A 21,044-nucleotide genomic window follows, 5' to 3' on the forward strand; every position below is an offset into this window, starting at 1 on the left:
AAGATTCTTATTTGCACAGTCCCAAACAGAATCCTTTCTGTGTTAGAGACACTCTCACCAAGTCCTCCAACTTAAACCAACACAATTTTCTCAATTCCTACATCCAGAAGAATGAAATTACAGGAATCACATCCTTCAGTACCTTTCCAAAACTCCTTGTCCCACCTGACCTCCTCACTGGACATTAACTGACCTTTGTTTCATTCTGCTTTGGTGCATTTTAGGTACCTCAGGCAGGGCTCTGAAGTGCTCACATGAGCATCTGATGCGGCTAAATATCTAAGTGGAAGGAAACTGGGATTAGCAGAGTGGAAGGACTGGTATAAATCTAAAAGGACCGGCAAAATTCTCTCTATTATTTCTATAACTATGAAATAAGTGGGATTCCTGTAATCTGGCATTCACCTAAAGTTATTGCACTGCGCGCTTTGACAGATATTTATACAGCATCTGGACAGCATTCCAAAGTTTTCTATAGATTACCCAAGAACTTCAAAAGAAGGAAGAATATTCATTCTACCTGATATGAAGTTGAAGATTTTTCTTGCAAATATGTTAAATATACGTTTTCCATTCTGGGTGCTTTATTTCCAGAGCTAGGCACTCTTGGTTATCCACAATATCTTGCATCCGTTTGGGAATTGCTTGCACAAGATTCCCCTGCTGACAGTTCCCATTAGCACACATTCATTTACACATACTTTTTTTTTTTTTTTTGGCATTTGTGAAATTCCTTTCTTCAAGTGGATATGAAAGGTTATTGCTTTAATAGTCCCTTCCCCACAGGTAGATAAGTCTCATTCAAGGAAGCTGTCGCTCAGCATGACCACGAGATCAAAGGGGCTGCAGCATAAAGACAGACTGTGAATCTGTGAGGGGTCACTTGTCCCCTAAGCCCTGGCTGATGGTGACATCAAATGATTGTCCAGGTCCATCCCAACCATGCTGACATTGTGGCTGGAGGAGTGGGATTGCCAGGAATGCTGCCTCAGGTCAGCTTACATTCTAATCCGTCACTTCATAAATTAGTGCAAAATTTATTTGATCAGCGTAACCTCCTCCTCCTCCTGGCCACTAAAACACACAGAAGAACTTGGCTAGGGCCCACAGGTAGGGTGAGATGATTAACTGCACATTCACCAAAGTTTGCTCAGTGGCCACCAGCACATCTCAAACCAGAATTAATTCCTGGTTCCTCTGAGGACCAAATGCTGACAGGGAACTGAAAGGCAGATCCTTCCTGCAAAGGCTGAGTTGCGGGAGTTGTGGAGACCAAAGCAGAGTCTTTAAGAGAGAAGAAGTTCTAGTTCTTAATTTCTGTGAGAATGGATATCCCATCAAGGTATTAATTTCAAACCTGTGCAAACCTTATTGAGAACGAGCAGGACTTTTGTGAATGAGATCTGAACCCACTGACATCCAGGGAGTTTTGTCTGAGTGACAACCAGGAGTTTTAGCCTCTTTCTGCATTATTTATATTAAAATGTAGTAAAACCAAGAGGTATTGAAAAGGTGGCTCAGGGACAAAATGGTCTAATAACTACTAGTTTACAGATGAGAGTAAAGAATACACTGAATTTATAAAATCTTTTAGTGTTAAAAAAAAAAGTCAAATCCTTACCTGTACTATGGGGCACAACAGCTTCTGTTCCAAATGAGAGCTGAGCCCCCTCATGAAATGCACGATCCTGCCTCAGGAAGGAACAGTCTGGAAGCCCAGTGCCAGGTGAACAGCCCTGGACTCTCTTGTTTTCCCTTGATCACAATGGGGCAGTGTCCTCCATTGACTTTGGACAGGAAAAATGATACTTGGAAGATCTTAAAAAGTCCTTGGCATACAGCAGAATTAGGGCCAGCAGACTCTGTGGCCTCAGTAGTTTGTGTTATCCCAATTTCAGAGCTCTGTCAAGCACCAGGCACCCCTAGCAGACAATTCACTTACCCAATTTGCCTTCAATGTTCTTCTTTCTGTAGCTGAGCCTGAGCTGGGAATTCAGCTGCAAGCATTTCAACATTGATGATTCACTATTTGAAGGACCTCCAGGGAAGCCCTGCAGTACCTCCAGACAAAGTTCTCACCTCTGGCTTTTCTTGGCTTGCAGGTTTACTACCCACCAAGGAATTGAGAGGTACAACACATCAAAACACAACCTGATTTCCAGGCTCCTACATGTGCTGATGGACCCTGGAGCTCCTAATTAAAATTACATATTCATATCAGCTGGATGAGAAGTTAAATCAGCCTTGATCCCACTCTGTGACTCTGCACAAAGCCACAGCTGATGCTGATTCTGAACAGGAAGAATGGGAGGGGGCACACAAACATCCAGCTGTTGTGCATTTGACTCAAGAAATCACTTACTTTCTGATGTGCAAAATGATGAGAACAAAATAATGGGAGCAAAATAATATTCCCCACCCTGCGATTTACAAAAAAAAAAAAAAAAAAAAAGCTAATGAACTCAAACCTAAGGCTCTGATGAAAGGACAATAATGGCAATAATAATGGGAAATATTGTTTAAAAGCAAGCCTTTTTTCAATTAATGCACATTTTTTACTCTTTGTTTCCTCCTTGAAAGGTTGGCCAAAACAAATCCTCCTAAAGTTAATTTGTCTCAGGAGTAAAAGGGTCAATGCAGCATTACGTGTTCATGCTCTGGATTCCAATAAAAGAGTTGTTACCATAGCAAAAAGTATTGTTGCAAAGACAACACACACAACATAACATTAAAGAAAAAAACCTCCAGAAATATCTATAATGCTCAACAACAACATAGGATACTCTGTCCTAATTACATAAAATGAGACTCTGCTACTGCTGTGATACTGGCTCCTTTAAAATCCATTTTTCAAAAGGCAATTCTCTAAATTTTGGGGTTTTTTTCAAAATCATATAAATTACTTTTAAATTTATGCACATCATAATGGCCTGTGGCTTGTCAAGGATTGGGAAAAAACCACATATTGTGTAAGATCTGTACATAACTTGTAAAAAAAAGGCAGGTCATACCTTATACCTAGGGTTAATTTCAAGAAACAGATGAATGAAGGGGAAAAATGCTGAGAAATATGAACGGAAAGACAAGGCAGCAGAAATCTGAATAGAGATGCTCAAGCAGCTTGGCATGCCGGCATTGTTCAGCAAGCATTTTGATAGAAGGTGGTTTTACAAGTTTCAAATAATAAACTGTGAGCTTTGTAGGCTCTCGAGACACCTCAGATGGCGAGAGAAAGCACGGAAATGATTGCAGGAGCAGAGTCCCACGTGGGAAAAGCTCACACTGCTGGGAAGTGAAGACAGCTGTAAATGATGCAGCACCAGCTGAGACACAGAACAAGTGGAAGAGAGAAGAGCAGAACGTGTGAAACAGGATGAAGAGCCAGGAAAATGATCTAAGGAGCAGAGTTTGAAGGGACTGTGTGAGGGTGAGGCTGCCAAGAGCAAGGGCAGAGGGGAAGGCTCTGCCTTGGTGAAACCTGAGCCAAGAGGAGCTCAGAAACACCTCTGCAAGTGAGGGCACCTGCTGATGGACAGGGCACGGGCTCTGCATGCCCTCTTGAAGAGACACAAGGGTTTTCCCAGAGCCAGCCTGTGCCAGGCTAGAGAAGAGATGGCCAGGCTGAAAAAGAACCCAAGATCCAGCCTTCAGCAACGGGACACTGGGGGTCTGATCGTGGGAGTGAGAGGGAAGGGGAATGCAATAAAGTGTTCATGTAGGGACCAGGATTTGAGAGGAATGGTCTAAAAAGGAGAATAAAACAGGAATGGGTAAAACCGAGGCTGTGAGGAGGGGAGAGTAGTAAAGGAGCTCACTGAAGAGGGCAGCGATGAGATGGGAACATGGTGTGGGAGACACAGGATGAAAGCTGTACGTCAATGGCAAATGGACACAAATAAACAGTTACACAGCCCAAGAGGTTAAAATAATGTTTAAGTTCTTAATTAACCATTATAACACCTCTGACTTCCCATTGTAAGGATAATTTTAATAGTTTGTAGAGAGAAGGGGGGTATTTATGGGCTTGAATAAATCCTTTTAAAAGCTTACACTGCAAATCAAATGTCACGGGGCAGAATTCCACCCCTCCACGTGGTCAGCCTGCCCAGGATACACAACGCACTCTGCCTGATTTGCCACTAGAAAGAGAGGGAGAGACAAACATCCTCTCTGGGTTTCAAGTGCAGAGGTGCAATGATTATAAAACACTTCTCTCCCTGTTTCTCTGCACTGCCTCCTGAGTAATCTTTCCAATTATTCACTATTATTTTTTCCACTGTTTTTTATACTTTTGCCTTCCTAAATTCCTTTTGTTCTGTTTACCACTCTCCTCTTGCCTTGCCATTCCTCCTCTCATCTTGTACCTCAGCAAGGTAGAGCTCTCCTCTTCTCCAATGACTTAGCACAAGCCAGGAGGAGCACAGGGAGCTTAGGAGCACCAGCCATTTCTATTTTTCTCTGTTCTGACCAGATTTATTACAACTACAGTGCAACCAGGGGGATGCAAATGTTTGCTAAGACCTCTCCAGCCCATGCTCAGTTTGTTGCCAAAGGGGCTGCACGTCAGCTGATTCCATATCGGGGTGCTCTGGTGGCACCTCCCAAAAATACAGTTGAAAAATTCAAATTGTTCCCCCTGAGCATGTTAAAATCCTCAGTTTTCAGATTCAAAAATAAAGTCCTCACCTCCTGACTGCAGGCCATGGAAGCACTAATATTTCTCAGAACTTCTTGGATTTCTTACTTTTACATACACACAGCCATAATTACCTTCATACCTACACATACCCTGTAAACGTGGGCAAAAAATATCTTTTTTTTGTGGTTTTTTTGGTTTTTTTTTTGGATACCTAATTCCAGTTGGAGAAATGGCTGAAGATTTTAGAGTCAACTCTCAAAAATATTTGCCCAAGGCAGACAGCATGGAAAATTTTGGCCAGAATGATTTAAGTTTGGCAAAGCCATGAGCAATAGAAAGCAGGACCTTGTAATAGAAAATGCTGGGCAGCCTTATGGCAGACACCACGATTTGTGCTGCTTGTAAGAGTTCATTTTCGTTAATAGGAGCTGCATGGCAGGGCTGGAATACCCTGGGGCTTCCTGTCTTTAATTTCCTTTGAATATAATCTTGGTCTTAAGCCTTCCTTCCTAAATAACCTCTGTCTTTAATTTATTTTTTTTAAGCAAATTACAACTTAACGAGCACACATTCTCGTAAGGCAGAGCCTCTAATTATCAAAATGACAGTGCTGCTTAAGAACCTGAATTTCACAGTCATTCAGTGACCAATTCTACAGGTCAGTAAATAATTATGCACCCTCCCTGCCCAAAAATAATTAAACAGGATATTATAATGCATCACTGTGCACACCTACACCTCGCATCACTCGGTCACCTGGATAATTCCTGCAGAGGAGTTTCCATGAAGGGAGCAGCAGCGAGGTGCAGATGTGCAGTCCCAATAGGCCACACAATGAATGAACATTTAGAAGGTGTTTAGGAGGGCGTTTTCTCAGCCCTTATTGAGGCACAACTGTCACAAGTGCATGTAAGAGACACCAAGGATGTAGCTCACCATTCGTGGATACATTAGGCAATATTACTCTGGTAGAAATAATTTCATCTTATTTATCTTGCCAGGAATAACTTTTAGATGCTTAGAAAGGATTGTATTGTTTTGTAGGATTGGCTTTGCAGGTTTTCTAGACTTGCAGTACTTACATGTTTCTTCATCCTCTGATGAGACATAGGGCAATCACTGGTTATGAAGCCAAGCACTTTTAAACATAAACCAAGTTTGTTGCAGAGTCCTTAACTGAATCTCGCAGGGCAGTACATTTTAAGCTGGAATATGGCATTTGGAATGCCTGCCAGTTGCTTTGGGCCTCTACTGCAGCATTAGTGCTCAGAAATTCCAGCATAGTTTCTTTATGCTGCTTAAAGAAATGTGCCTGGTGCTGACCCTAAATGCCCCCCGTTATTAATCCCGACATTTCCATTATTACACATCCACACCTGAGGGGCTCAGATCCAAGCAGTGAACCAAGGAGAAGTGGGCACTCCCTAAACTGCTGGGGAGTTCTGAGGCCACCTCCTCTCCGTGACTCAACCCCCATTTCCCCCTTTGCTACCACATGTGCAAATCCATATTACATTTAGATCTAAGAGGAAAAGAGCCACTTTCATGGTGTTCCCCCTTTGTAGAGGCTGTCAAGAAGGTTTTAATTTCTTGTTCTGGTTGCAGACTGCCTGGGGTGGCTGCAGGCTGCCTCACTAAACTCACCTAACACACTTTTTAGTAGCCAGCAGCCTTCAGCAGTTACCAGCTTTGGACCAATGTTGAATTAGAACAGAATATTTCTTCATTCCTATGCCAATTTCCTTCATTTAACCATACAACTCTTTTACAATGTATTTTTAGGATTATTCTTTGTGTGATTTTAGGGGTTTCTGTATATAAAAAAACCCACATTGCTTTTCTTTAGTGACTAACAAAATTATACAGCAATATCCTTTGAAAAACAACTGCCAGTTTTTTAAAGAAGTTGTTCAGAGTGAAAATTAGTCTAAAAATCGTAAATCATTCCTATAATTAATCAGCAAAATTATACAACAAAGCTTATAATCCCTGCTTTGAATATGAATGAAAATTCCTGAAATACTTGAGTTGCCTTACTCAAGGTAAAGACCTGACTCGAGGAAAATTGATCCATCTTGAAAGCAAACTAGAAAATAAGGGCTACACACAACTTCATGTGTGTTAAGCTAGTCTAAGTAAAAGATGATGAACATCACCCTAGATTCAACTTTCCACAGCAATTAGCTAAAGCATCTCAATTTATCTTTTCCTGACAGTTTATGATTTTAAGGAAATTTGAGATGTTTGGGTTGTTGGGGTTTTTTTTTCCTTTTAATGGACATTTTAGCACCATCTGCTGGTGTTAAAACTTGCTCTGGAAACTAAACACCGGCTTCCTCCTTCATTTTAACTTCCTTAAGGCCTGCTTCTGGCTCTTATTAGGAAAGGTTAATTGCTTGCTTTTCTACTAGAGATCCTAGGATTGGATAAGTAATTCAGCAGAATGAATCATCCAGATGGAGGATACCTTCTGAGGCCATGGATCAGTAGCAACACACTATTAAAGAAATACCTCATCTACAGCTACATCCAAGTGTAAGTGCAATTGGTTTTCACTGTATAAAAATGACAGCCCCCAGCCCTCATTCTTTAAGAGGTAATAGAAAGCTTTTTCCACTGATTTATTCTGGGTTCACACTGATGTTTAGACTACAGAATTATGCTGTGGTATTGGAGATTTAATGTCTGGGAGCACAGTCAAAAACTAACGTGCTAGAATTACCTCTGACTGCATCCAGTTATATAATTATATGGCTTATTCCATCTAATTCATCCAATTGCTTTTTTATGTGCTTAGACTGCTTCTGGCTCAAAGCCAGTTCCTCTTTCAGAACCTCTCAGGGCACTGATAGTCTGAAAGCACTTCAGGGAATGGTCCCGTTGGTCTCAGCTGCCTCTGTGCAGCTCCTGTCCTGAATCCATGAAACACCCTCAGTACAAGTTTGATCTCTGCCTTGCTGAAGCCAAGCTCAGAGAATTCTCTCTACAGGACTTGCCAAATGCCTGGGTTTGAGTGACAGCATCACAAAGCATCAAGAAACCTGCCATGCACTTCATGGTCTCTGCAGAGGAAAAGAGGATCGGCCCATTTGAGTTTAGGCAGGTCTGGCAGGTAAATATGCCAGGGGAATTGGGGTTGTTCACATCAAGGACTCCTGTGACGTGAAAAACTGGGAATGGACCTGGGGATTGTTTTTTCAATCTTCCATTTCGATGTTCAGCATGACTTTTAACAGCTGCACTTCAATGCCAGCTCTCAGCCACCACTATCCCAGCCTGCCTCTCACACCCCCTGCTCTGAGGAATACCCTCCCTCCCTCACCTCTCCCCTGAAAACATCAGTTTCTCCTCTCAGTTGTCCTTCCTTTATGCTGGGAACTCCTTCTCACAGAATACCCATGGTTTAAAGCTGAATTTCAGTCGTCTGAACCTTAATAGGACATAGAGAAGCAATCTCTCCAAAAAGTGCATTCCAGATTGCTGTGAAAAGCTGATGCAGGAGCAGCTGACAGGACGAAGTGCCAGTTTACCAGCATGGGGTGTCAGGATGTTACAGGCCAGAAACAGGGCTGGGAAATGAGTTCCTTGTCCAGCAGCAGGGCTGTGGGCATCCCTTCCCCTACAGATATCAGGAGGCTCCAGCACAAATTGACCTTGCTGTGGTCAACTTTGGCAGCAGTTGCCCCACGGAATCTAAATGGCCAAGGAGACAATGAATTATCTTTTGCTTCCAGTCACACAGATCAAATTAATCAAAGCTCAACTCTTGCTTGCCCCTAAATTCTCTGTCCTAGAGAGTGGCTGAAGACTTTTCAGATGGCTGCTTTTGGGTAAGTTTTCAAAGTTGTGCTTAAAAGGGTGAAGGCAAAAAAGAAATCCAGTTATTTGTTAGAAAGGTTTGTGTGTACACCTCCCACATCCACTTTGAAATGGACCTCTTAATGTCTTTAGGGGATACCAAACCTAACGTTCTCCTAAGGTGTCAGAAGGAGGAAGAAGGCCTTGACCTTCAACAATTACTCTGCAGAAACAGGACTACTTCTCTTTGCATTATGTTTTACAAAGTAACCTTGGGAAAAGGTGCAGTGCTGTGAGCTGAAACAATTATTTAAGAGCTGTAAAGAATCAAGGAGGGCCTTGAATATATTAAATGTATTGATGGAAAAACTATGATCAAGACATCCAGGCCAGAGATGGTTCCACTTGCATCACCCAGGCTCTGTGGATTGCAAAATAAAGAGGCATATTTGGTACAATTATCCAATTATCTGTGCCAACAGTTATGAATGTCAATTCAAACCCATTTCTGAATTTACTTTTTCACATGAATATCATCTATATCCAATTATAAATGGCACTATCAGTGAGATTCAGAAGGAGGTTTATCAAGAAGATCATATTTGGGTGGGGAAGGACAAGAAGCCTCTCTGCTGTTCCAGCAAAACAGAAACTGTGGACGCAAATTAATTTGGGCAAATTTCCCATTAAAACAAAGCCAAAACCTTTTGAAACTGTCCCGATGTCCTTTCCAAAATATTTTGAACAAATGAGTTCCTTTGAATTGCAATCTACTTCTGCTTTTCAAATTTAAATGAACACACATTCAAATAAAAGGTCAAAGTTGAGATGAAAACTTTCCAAATTTCATAAAAAGAATTGCCCTGATCTCCTAGATAGCATTAATGACAGGAAGCCACCACATGCCCTGGAACTCACTGTGCACTGAGACAGCTGAGATCTCCTGAGCTCCACCACACTCACATAAAATTTGCTATTTAGGTTGTCAGAGCACTTGAAGCAGCTCCACGTCACTCCCTGTACCCTCAGCGTCTGGTTTCATGTGTGGTCACTTTGTTAAAAACAAGTACCATACTTGCACATCTCATGGATTTTTTTTCATGCAATGGAAAAGAAGAATTTTTTTTTTTTTTTAATATAAAATATTTTAATGAAACAACTTCTGGCTTAATTCTGATTTTTCCTACCCCAAGAAATACCAAGTTGCAAGCCATCAGCCACTCATCAGAACCTTAAATTGCAGCAAAGAATGTTTCTAAGTGTGACAGGTTCTCCCCCACCCAGGAGTGCTCCAGCCCTGTTCTTGGGGGCTTTGTGCCCTTCAGTCCCCTCATTCTCACATTAGGCTACATGCTATACTGACAAAAAAGAGTTTAGGTGGATGGAACAGCTTTCAGTCTTGCCAAGAATAGGTTTCAGTGGATGAACAGGGATTGTGCTGGATCAACAGCCTAATCCAAGTATCCCTGCTTGTGCTCATTCTCTGTCCATGGTTGATTATCAGACAAATCAAGTAATTACCCATCTTCACCTCTAAGCTCACATGGGCTCTCTTCCTCTATGGCCGTGTTTGCTGCTGCTGGGAGAACACAAATAACCTCCTGTTCAAATTTGATATGATAAATTATATATTTCCTCTCAGAACTAACCCAGCTTCCAGCTTCCCTGCCTTTTTATTGTTGGAGGCAACAATAAAAAAAAAAAAAAAAAAAAAAAAAAAAAACACATTAATAAAGGATGAGAGCTTTTAACAAGTATTGCTCTGGAATTTTATTAGCTCACTTCCTAACCAGCACTATTGTTCAGACAACTTCTCTTCCTCCAACCTCTCACAACCAAACTGGGAGTTCACTAAGCCTGTCGTTAGTTAGTTAGTAAGTTAGTTAATTAGACAGATATTCTACTAAGGTAACATCCTGATGTTCCATTCACTGCAGCAAACCCCTGCTTCCAAATACGCTCCTTACCATGAAATTATTTCTTAAGTTGCATTTAAATCAAAATGCAGTTGCAAAACTTAAACCTGTATTTCAAACTTTTTAGGTTTGTGGAGAATCCGTGCACTTTTCCTTCCAAAAATCACCTTTTGTGATCAGAAGAGCTTTCCTCTTAAGCAGGGAAAAGCTTAAGTACTAGAAAAAGGAACGACAAGGACTTTGCAGTGAAGCCATGCTTAAGGTGACAATGAATTCAGCAGCCACAAAATATTACCTTCCTGAGGCTTTTTATTACCACAATATAAACTGATAGCAAAAAAAGTGGGCTCCCTCTTCCCACTCATCATTCTGGTGAAAAAAAAATAAAATAAAATAAAATAAAATCTTGAGCAGAAATCCCTTCAAACCATCATGAAAAGGTCTGTGCACAGCCTTGGTACTGCGCAGTGAAATTAAAAAAGATGTCATGTAGCCATGTCAGCCACATCTGTGACCCATATGGTGCATGTAACAAGAGCATATGTCCGCACCTAAAGAGAACATTATATGCTGGATAAAGCTGGGACAAATGTAAAAGTGAAGTAGAACACCTTCACATTACAAACACAGTTTGTTATTTGTGTCACATCAAAGAAAGAGTCTCTAAGAATTATTGGCCTCTGAAGTCATTTAATTATGATTAAGTGAACTAAGAACTAATGTAAATGGTATTTTATACCCCAGTGAATTAAAGTATGAGATCTAGTCAAGGTGAATAAGATTTATAGCCAAAACTCATGCAACCTTACAGTAATTTCAGGACACTTTTACTACTAGCCTAGATATTTTTGTTCTTGAAATAATTAAAACTACACGAGCAAATTTTATTCTTTGGATGCTTAAAATAAAGCAGAGAAAAGAGAATAGGCTGCTTCTTAAGTGACCCATGCAATTCTACTTTTACAATAAAGAAACAAAGGTTATGCAGGACAAATACAAATTTCAGATTTTACTTTAAAAAGGAAAGAAAAAGAAAAGAAGCATTGTAGAATGTTCACTAATCTCTTCCATTTGGACTAAATCTGACACAGATTAAAGTCTCAAAACTCATCTCTGGCTAATCCCAAATACCTGCCTGCTAAAGAACACATTTTTTACGTTGAGACCCTATACATAATAGGAGCAAGTCAAAGCAGCTAACTCACTTTAAAGGTACTAATGGTCTTCTCACAGATTTTTAAGGAAAACTGTTCCCAGGTATTTGCCTTCAAATAGAATCAAGAGTGTCCAAGCAGAAGTGCATAACATATAAATGAATGAATAGTTATATTTCACAGCTTTTCCAGCTGGAAGTAAACTCATTTTCCAGTGACAACTGTTAATCCACTCTCTTCGAGAGTGGCTGTTTGAAAGGCTCCAGGTAAGGAACAGAAACTTGGCTGACAGAAGAAAGCACCAGATGGCTGCTGGGATGGGGGAAAAAAAAAAAAAAAAATGAAGGGAAGAAAATGGTGAAATGTGAGTTGTAGAAATAAGGATTGAATCACAAACACAACGTAAGTAGAGAACCAGAGCGTTGGGTTTTAACAGGAGCCATGTTTGCAACGAAGCATCTCTCCAAGGCACAAACTGGGTGGCCTCAAGAGGCTCTCAAAATGCAACAGAGCATTAACAAATTGCATAAATTAAACAAATAAAGAGCGTTCTTTGAATAGTCTCTTTTGGCTCACTTTTGCACAAACTGATCCCCTCATACCTCTTACACATAAACTGTGCATTTTTCAATCTTTTAACAAAATTCACAATAACCGATTTAGGAATAAAAGGGATCAAAGTCCACATGCTAAAAAAGTACTAATATAAGTGGCCATGCTGAGGTAGTAGACCTTTTCTTTGGTGGAAAATGGTGTGGAAGAAAAGGAACTGTGGGGCCAAACTTTAGCTCTAAAGATAAAACATGTAACTGACTTAGGAGCACCAAGGAGAGATTCTGGGTTACAGAATACAATCTTGACTCACTGATCACCTCCTTCTGGCTCTGGACACTGAAGTTAGTAACTTTAAATCTGTCTCATTTTAACTTGCCTTCAGAAATACTGTCCTAGAGGAAGCTACTAATACTCCACTAACATTCACAAGTATCCAGATCTGTATAAATTTTGGATGTTTGTAGAGTAGCAGGGGACAAACCAGCAGGGGACAAACAGCGATTGTGGGATATAATCCCCTTAAAGAATTGGGCCACCACTGTCAGCTCTGCTGGTCACAATAGCTCAGACCCCCGTTTTATAACCACCCTGACAAGCTGTGCTTTAGGGGGGTTTCTTTCAAATAGTTACTGCTAAAGCTGTTTGGGAAATAATGAGTTTTGCATTTCCCAGCGTGGTTGTCCTGAGTTAGCTCAGATACCCGGACTCATCACAGCTGTTCTTATGAGGCCTTAGGATTTTGGATTTTATATTTTTCATCTATTTGTAATCCTGCAATTCTTTAGTGTATAACTCTAAACTCCATATCCAGTGCTAGCTACTGTCTTCATATTTTGGTCAGACACAACAATTCTTCTCCAGGCAATCAAGGACACCTCACTGCCTCAGGCCTGAGAGATGGAAACAAAAGTGAGTTGGGGACAGCAAACTTGGGGTAAATGACTTCATTACCTGAAGCTGTAATTGGAAGATTAACCCTCAATATGCAAATGAACCAAACTTATAAAAGTGTGAAAAGCTGTGACCTGTGGTCCATTTTTGGGTGAAGCCCCTGGGGATTTTGTCTGCCCTGAATGTACCTGAAGGCCCTTCAATAAATAGAACTGCTTTTAATTCCCTTAATTTTGTCTGGCCTCTGTTTTTAGGTAGCCCCAAAAGGCATCAGTCACACACTTCTGTCACCTCTTCCTAGGCACAGCACTGCAAACCAGCCTTCCAGAATATCCCCATTTCCCTTGCCTTTCCTCCCACTAAATGATCCTCAGCCTGACTGGTACGAGAGACTTCATTAAAACATTCCAGTTGAACTGAACTTGCCGATTCTTCCTGCCAATGAAATCGCTTTTGAGAAGAAGTCTGTGTAAAAGACCAGCACCTGGAGACAGGAGATTGCTCAGGGGATTGCTAACAGGCTGTGGAATATTTAATCTCTAGGGCATTGGCTCCAATCCAGAGTCAGGACTGAATGAGAAGCATCAGTCTCTTAGGCAGGCTGCCACACGACACCTTTAAAAATCAGAGAGCCTCACTCAGGAGAGCCCTCACCAGCCCTCTGCTGAGAAGCCTTCTCCTCTCTCCAGCCTGAACCTCACAGCTGAGACAAGTTGGAAGGCTTTAATTCAGAAATGTGCAAAATGTTATGCCAACACAAAATAAAAGTTTTAGTGAACTGCCTGAGCAATGCCATGAACAAGATTTAGTGGTCTTTCAGAGGAGGGATGTGACTTTTCATGACTTTTCTGTTCCAAAATAGTCCCACTGTAACACAAGAGACAAGCGACACCAGTTCTCTATGCCCAGAGCAGTTATGCCAATAATCTTTAATTTCCTCCATACTGAATCTTCATGGATCAATAATCCAACTAAAAATCCTTCATAACGGCTAAGTATAAAAAGGAGAAAATAATTTTAATGGAAATTAAAACATAAGGACAATCAAAACCTAAAAAAATTACTTAAAGCCAAATGACACAATGGAAGTTGAGCCTGTTTTAAACAAAAGACATTGCCTTGCACCTTTTCCCATACACAGCAGCAGCTGTCTGCTCCTTCTCTGTGATGGCATTGGAAAGAAAATTCCTGTGCCACTCCCTTCCCTCCTCCTGTTATCATTGTTCACAGCAGATTTCTTCACACTCTTCATTACTCCTGGTCCCCTTACTATTTGAGTAAAGACAAAATTATTTCCACTTGATGTTTGGTATCACTGTTCATCTCAATGAAAATCCAGTAACTCCTTCTATTAGTGACTGAGGAGGTCTGTGACTGCACAGTATCAGTGAAAGCACAGCTGGAGAAATAAAACCCATGTAAATAGCTGAAAAGATAGGTAAAAGTCTGGGCAGGGATCCAAAAACACTAAACTACAGACTCCCAACATCTGGTTCAGGGTGGATTCCAAGAAAGACAGAAAGAGAGAAAAAGAAAAGAAAAGAAAAAAAAAAAGGGAAAAAAAAAACCCCAAAAAACCCAAAAAACAAACCCACACCAAACCTGATTTATCTGTAGAATTTTTACCTCAGGTTTTAATTTAATTTTTTAATTCGTCAATTTTTTTTCTCAATTATTGTGGGTTAATTTTTTCACCTTGTCGCATCCTATTGCTTCACTCAGAAGGAAGCGGACAGGAGTTGGACATGAGTTATAAGCAGCCCTCAGTTCACACTTTCATATTTTATTGTGATAAAAGCAAATAGAGGTAAAAAACCTCTAAACCTTAATGTTCAGAGGTGTAAACCTCTCTCTCTGTTCAGCTAGGACTGGGTTTATGACACGTGCATGAGAATCCTATTCTGATTTCATTGCCTTTCAGACAAATCATTACACCACAGCTGAAACCCTGTCAGCTCCTCAGCCTGTCCTGAGCAAAACCCCCCTGGCTACGCACCCACCTGGGCTCCACCCCTGCTGTGTCAGGAGAATTTTCTGCTTTGAACACTTCTATTAGCCGAGAGCTTCTGCTGAGGACTTCAGAGACAACATAATTTTCAAAAGCTCATAGATGACTTAAAATCATAAAAGCCCCCTGTTTTTTCAGGGGTGTTTCCACTCTTAACGTACCTGAGCTCTTTCCAAACTCCTGCCTCCCCAAGATAAAAGAGCAGATCACCCATCCCACACAGGACTGCCTGTTCTGACCACACAGAACGCCCCAGGCTATCACTGCTGTCACTGTGCCCTGCTGCAGGGAGGACTCTTCCCTCCAACTGCTGCCAGTGGCATCCAAACCTCAAAAACTGCGCCCACAGTAATCATTAAATGCACAAATGAGATAATGAGAAGCTCTGAAAAGTCTCCAAACAATTTCAAATTTGCCTACTTTGTGCTTCAGCGCTGCCTCACTCAGAGCTGAGCCATGAGTGTTTGTGTGCTTTCCAAGTGTTATTACATGCATACAAACACAGACAGAGAAATAAATTCACATGGGGTAGCTGTGTGATTCTCCTGCCTGAGGACTAATTCTCCACTACACTTAGGCAAAGTGTGCATTTTCCTACTTTCTCCTCTCTCCAAACAGATAGAAATTTCAAGACAGAGTTCAGGACTTGGCACTGAGCAAGTGCAAAGCCAGGCTGGACACAACTCTCTTGTCTCTTCACCGCTGCTGTGCCCTGGCCATGGGCACCCCAGGATAGATATCCACCAGAAAACCTTTCGTGCAACAAGGTAGCACCTTCCAGGTAGTACAGACTGCCAGGATGATGGCAGTGGGCCTCTGAATCTGTGATGAGCTTTCCACTCAGGAAAGGAGGCAATGACTGAAAGAGGAATCCTCTTAGGGCAGTGTACAGGTAAGGAGGAGATGAATTCTGCCCCTCAGAAACAAAGTCCCTTAGAAATAAGAAAACTGCAGTCCTTGAACATCAGTGCAATTTATTCTTTAAGTAGGAAGCCTAAGGGCAAAAATTACATATGCGTATTATTCAAACCTGAATTCTTTTCTTGAAACTCTCTTTTAATTGTGCCAGTTTACAGGACCATCTTTTCTACCTGCTCCCAGCTTGCTGCCACAGAAGATCAGCTTTGTCCCCCTACCTGCCCTTCTCCTGCCCACACAATCTCACTTCTCCCTCCACCTCAGTCCTGGCTTGAAGTGACCCTTAGGAAGGACACTGAGCGCTCCAGACCACCAGAAAACAACTGACTTTCACTCTGGAAATACTTGACTGATGCTCCACTGCCCCAGGCAGAAGGAGGAGAATAAAGCAGCTTGCTGCATAGTTGACAAAGCACGAGTGCTTTGAAAAATGACTGATGGGCCCTCCACCCCATACCTTTGTGCTACCCACATCAGTCTACATGTGTATTTTCACACCCAGGCACCCAGATCACACACTGAATGAAAGGAACCGTCCCATCTGAGAGACGCAGTTTCAAATCAAACAGCATCTCCCTCCGGGATACACTAACACCACTTCATAACAGAAGTGACAGAGAAGTTGCATGAAATGCCCTGCTTCAGTCCAACACCTTTTACCCCATTTCCTGCTGTTATTAGATTCTTCTGCAACCAAGTAATTTGGCAGAAAATTAACTCCAAAGTACAGGACAGGACAGAAAGTTTTCACCTGAAGTTGTTTGCAATGGGTTGGAAAGTTGGCTGGTTTGGAGATTGCATGTACCAGCTGATACACAGCTTTGGGTTAAAAATGGGGTGAAGGAGAAGAGGAAAAAAGTCTAAATTCAGCCTTCATGACTGGCCCTGTCAGGCAGAATTAATTACAGCATTTCACAAGTAGTTACATCAGACTAGGTAAAAATCTAGCATTATGCAGAATGCATTTTTGCAGCCTATAGGGCACCTGAAAAGATGACAGTCAAAAGCAGATTTATATCCTTCCTTCACAAGGTTCCTGCTTTCTAGGCAGCTCTCTACACAAACAGACCAAAACCCTCCCCGAGACAGTCCAGCTTCATCCCGTGCAATGAAGGCAACACACCAAGTCAGGCAAGTTGAAAGGAAGTCTCTTTTTTCATCTCAGCCCTTTGGCTTTCCACCACCTGGACACCACTTTTAAAACGATGACCTCATCATTTATCATTTTACCTTTCATTGCTTTACTTAATACATGACCTGCTCAGTAAAATATTTGCCGACTTGGTACTCTGGTGCTTTATCCCATTGCAAAGGCACGCATAACATTTCACATCTCTCTCCTGCAGGTGGTCCTCTGTTCTGACTCAAGGCCAAGCAGAATATAAAGTTAGGCCAGTTCAGCGGTGTCGGGGAAGGCATCTGAGCTGAGGGAGGGGAGTACAGTAACTAGAGATGCCAGTTGTGGCTATTCATTTCAAAGATAGCGCTAATTTATTTATTTGGCTTACAGTGACCAAATCCATCTGTCCAGTACAGATGATCTACCACAAGATGTCTAAGAATCACTACAAATCAACATTTTTTTTTTTTATATAAATTGTTCACATATGTACCAAGGAGCCACAGAAAGGTGTATTAATGGTCCAATTCTTTCAGGCAATTCCAGTCCATTAAATATTATGAGTACACATGTCTGGGAAGGAGAAGAACGGAGGAAGTTTCCCAGTTTATTTTTAGAGTGTTAAACAGTGCAAAACATAATGTATTTTTAGTCAATTTCTCCTTTTTTTTTTCTTCATTCCAATAAAGTATTTCCTGTGCTAGATGATCTCTCTCTCCTAATAGTTCTACACCAGATGATCTGTTTGCAAGTATCTTCAGACACAGTGATTTTGATTTACAACCAGCAAACAGAATATATCGATGGAAGCACAGACAGAGGAGTTTCAGCTCAGGCAGGAGGCCTTTCCTTGCAGCTTATTTACAGAACACATTTGCCCAACTGGTTTTGATTTCTATTTATGTTCCTCACTAAGGACATAGATGTGAAATTTGGTACTTATGGCACTGAGAGGTGCTGTGACTGTTGCCACTCTCAGAGATGACACCGTGAACCGGGGACTCAAGTGACATACAGGTCCCTCCCAGAGGGATTCTGACCTTTCCAAAAAGGAGCACAGCAAAGAGTCAGGAAGGAGATTACTTCTGAAGTCCAGCTTTCAGAAACACAATTCTGGTACAGAACCTGCCTGAGCAAGGGCTGGCACTAGAGCAAAAGGGCAGACACACAGGTGATAGAATCTAAGAGTGAAAAGAGCTTTACAGAGCCCTATAGTATGAAAGGCTGCTAAGGAAATTGTTTGGTCCACAGTGACTGACTTCCTATTCTTTCCCTTAGCCTCAGCTATTCTGCTTTCAAATTAAGATCTGGCTTCAGCTTTTAGAAAGACAGGAATAATAATAAAACCATATTGCTGCACATATGACTTATGATTAAGCAGCTCTCTTGGTTATATACAGAGGAATTGTCTGAAAAGGCACTGGCTGACACTTATCAGAGAATTTGGGAATGGAAATTACAGCAAAAGAAAGTAAATTAGCCAAGAATTTAAAAAGAAACAGGATATAATGATCAAATAGATGACATCAAATTAAAAACCCAGATCAGGAACCAATGCACCGACCTCAGGAAGACATGCTCTCAAGCTGGTGACATCATTTTTATATATGTCTTATGTCATTCAGACATTTTCTGGTGGTTTCATTAAAGATACAAAGCACATGATTTTGAACTCCTGGGGTTTTTGTCTGTGTCGTATATCATCACCAGTTTTCCAGGGCTTTTTAGGTTACTGAAGTACGTCCACATTCATAATTCTGTTGCTCAGATTCTAGTTCATGTCAGTGTCAGGAGAGAGAGCTTTTCAGCAGTTTACTGATTGTGAAGAAAGAGTACAGCATTTTTCAAGACATGAGTTAATGAGTCACAGTGTTTGTGTTTCCCAAATAAATTAATAACAACAACTAACAATTCATTCCTAAAGTTCCTGCATGCCCACAATTGCAGTGGAAGCCAGAAATGCTCTGCAGCTCTGGAAATGAAAGCTGTCCCGTGTCCTTTCCAGCAGAAATTTTTACAGATGAATCCAATGATGGTAAAAAGGGGACACTTAAAATCTTTGGAAACCAAATTTTAAAAATAAAAATCCTAAACCAGTAAAACACAATAAGCTTGTTTATAGAACAGAGTCTTCTGAGACTATTACTCCCTTAGCATGTACAACCTGCCATTGAGCAGGAACTTCTTTATTCATTAAGGGTATTGCCACTGACAACACTTTCATTAGAATTATTTGCTACCAATTATTCCCAACAGAATATTGACAGCATCAGTAGAGCAATCCAAGTAGAAAAATGCTCACTTCTGTGAGCAGCACCTGGCAAGAAAAGTTGAAAGCTGAACTCATGTCCTGGATGAATATTTTAGATGTGTGGTATTATAGGTACCTAAAGCATATCTGCATGCAAGGATCTCAGCGGTTTAGGGGGGCTGTTTGTTGGGGGGGTTGCTTTTGGGTTGGTTGATGATTTTTTTTTTTTTTTCTTTAAACAAGCTGAGTTTGCATTCCCTTCTCTGTGGGAAGAGGTGGCTCAGGACAGTGCCCAGGTTTGCCCAGCATGAGGCATTTCCATGCAAACAGCATCAGCCTCCTGGGCCGGGCTCAGCCTTCCAGCACCCATCCCGCTCCAATCTCCTGGGTGGGCAGCTTTGAGGAGCTCAGTTCAGGAATGTACAGTAACACACAGAGCCGCTGAGGCTCCTGCAGCTGCCTTAACTCTGCCCTGAAAGAAATCCCGAGCCGGGGACTCTGCTCGGCCGTAGAACAAGGGCTGGGAGCGCCGCGGCCGCAGCGCAGCGCAGCGCGCCGTGGGTCAGGGCGGGGAGCCGGGGCCCGGGGCAGCCGGCACTTCACCTGTGCGGGGAGAGGAAGGCAGGGCAGCCGGGGTTATGTAAGCAAATTCCCGGCTGGAATGTGCAGAATGTACACACAGGGTGTGCCGGGCAGGCCGGGAGCTGGGGGCCAGGGAAGAGCCTGCCAGCCCCTGGGTTCCCCGGTAAAAGGCGTTCCCAAAACGCGGCTCGTGTTCTCTGCTCTAGCGGCTCTGTCTGCCCTCGCACTCAGAGGCACTAAAGCCATCAGATAGGAGCGTGGACAGCACAGTGAACTGTTTAATGGTACTAAGATAATCATGAATAAAACAGGCAACGTTTCTCCAGAGGCCTCATCTCCTTCCTGAAAGGCAAGACTTCTGCAATTGTTGGCAAAAATAGTGCAGGCAAGATATACAATCAAAGGTAAAAAAAAATTCTCACCGTTTCCGGAGCAGTCTGGGTTTTAGGCTCTTGCTGCTTTGGATTTTTTCCCATGACTAATTAACACGTCCCTCCCTAAAATCTACTCAAAACCCCAAGCAACTAAAGGGAAAAAAAAAGACTATTTCAATATTCAATGAGTCTGCTCTAACCACTGAAATGCTCCTTTTGTTTTTCTCCTCAGGTGGCACTTGAAGCAATCAAACCCAACTGGTAAAGGTATTGAAAGTAAGTCTGCTTTAAATCTACAGATGTTTGCAAAGCAAGTACTTGTGAAATCATGGAATAAAACCTCATCCAGCTGAGAGACAGATTTATCTAACTAAAAAAAAAAAAACGAGGGATCTGAGTAAATTTGTGTGTCGAATACATTTACTAAATACTTGACCACTGGTTTTGCAAACCTGCTGTGGGCATCCAAAGTGTGCCTGAATATCCTCTGACTTCAGTACAAAGAGAGTTAGGGGCAGAATTCCACTCCTGCACAGCTACAGCACTGCATCCCGTGAGTGTTTTGTGACTGCCAACAAGAAATCCGAGTTAAACGACCTGCAGTGGTACTTGAACTAGCTCTACTGATCAGAACTAATTATAAGAAAAGTTCACACATTGAATGTCAAAGATGAATCCACAGAGGAAATATAACACATGAAACACATGTTCCAGACGTGCTGTTCAAAACAAATCTGAAAAAAATAAGGTCAAGGGACCTGGAATATTTCTCACAGAGATTCTGCAAGCTAAGTAGTGAAATGGCGTTAAATAAATTACACGGTTTCAGATTACTCAC

General features: G+C 41.7%; 1 protein-coding gene across 20 annotated transcripts in view; it reads right to left on the minus strand.

The window, feature by feature from the left end:
• ZDHHC15 (zinc finger DHHC-type palmitoyltransferase 15) overlaps positions 1–21,044 on the minus strand; it is a 187,035-nt gene that overhangs the window by 132,306 nt on the left and 33,685 nt on the right. For 2 of the 20 annotated variants that reach the window (XM_040084177.2, XM_040084173.2), the window contains exon 1: positions 1,622–1,902. The exons of the other annotated variants lie outside the window; for them this stretch is intronic. The gene's annotated coding sequence lies outside the window, so the exon portion shown is untranslated. Of the gene's footprint in view, positions 1–1,621; positions 1,903–21,044 lie in introns of those variants that run through there. 20 annotated transcript variants of the gene reach the window in all.

The sequence above is a fragment of the Hirundo rustica genome, chromosome 21 (genome assembly GCF_015227805.2).
Source record: "Hirundo rustica isolate bHirRus1 chromosome 21, bHirRus1.pri.v3, whole genome shotgun sequence".
Taxonomy (NCBI): domain Eukaryota; kingdom Metazoa; phylum Chordata; class Aves; order Passeriformes; family Hirundinidae; genus Hirundo; species Hirundo rustica.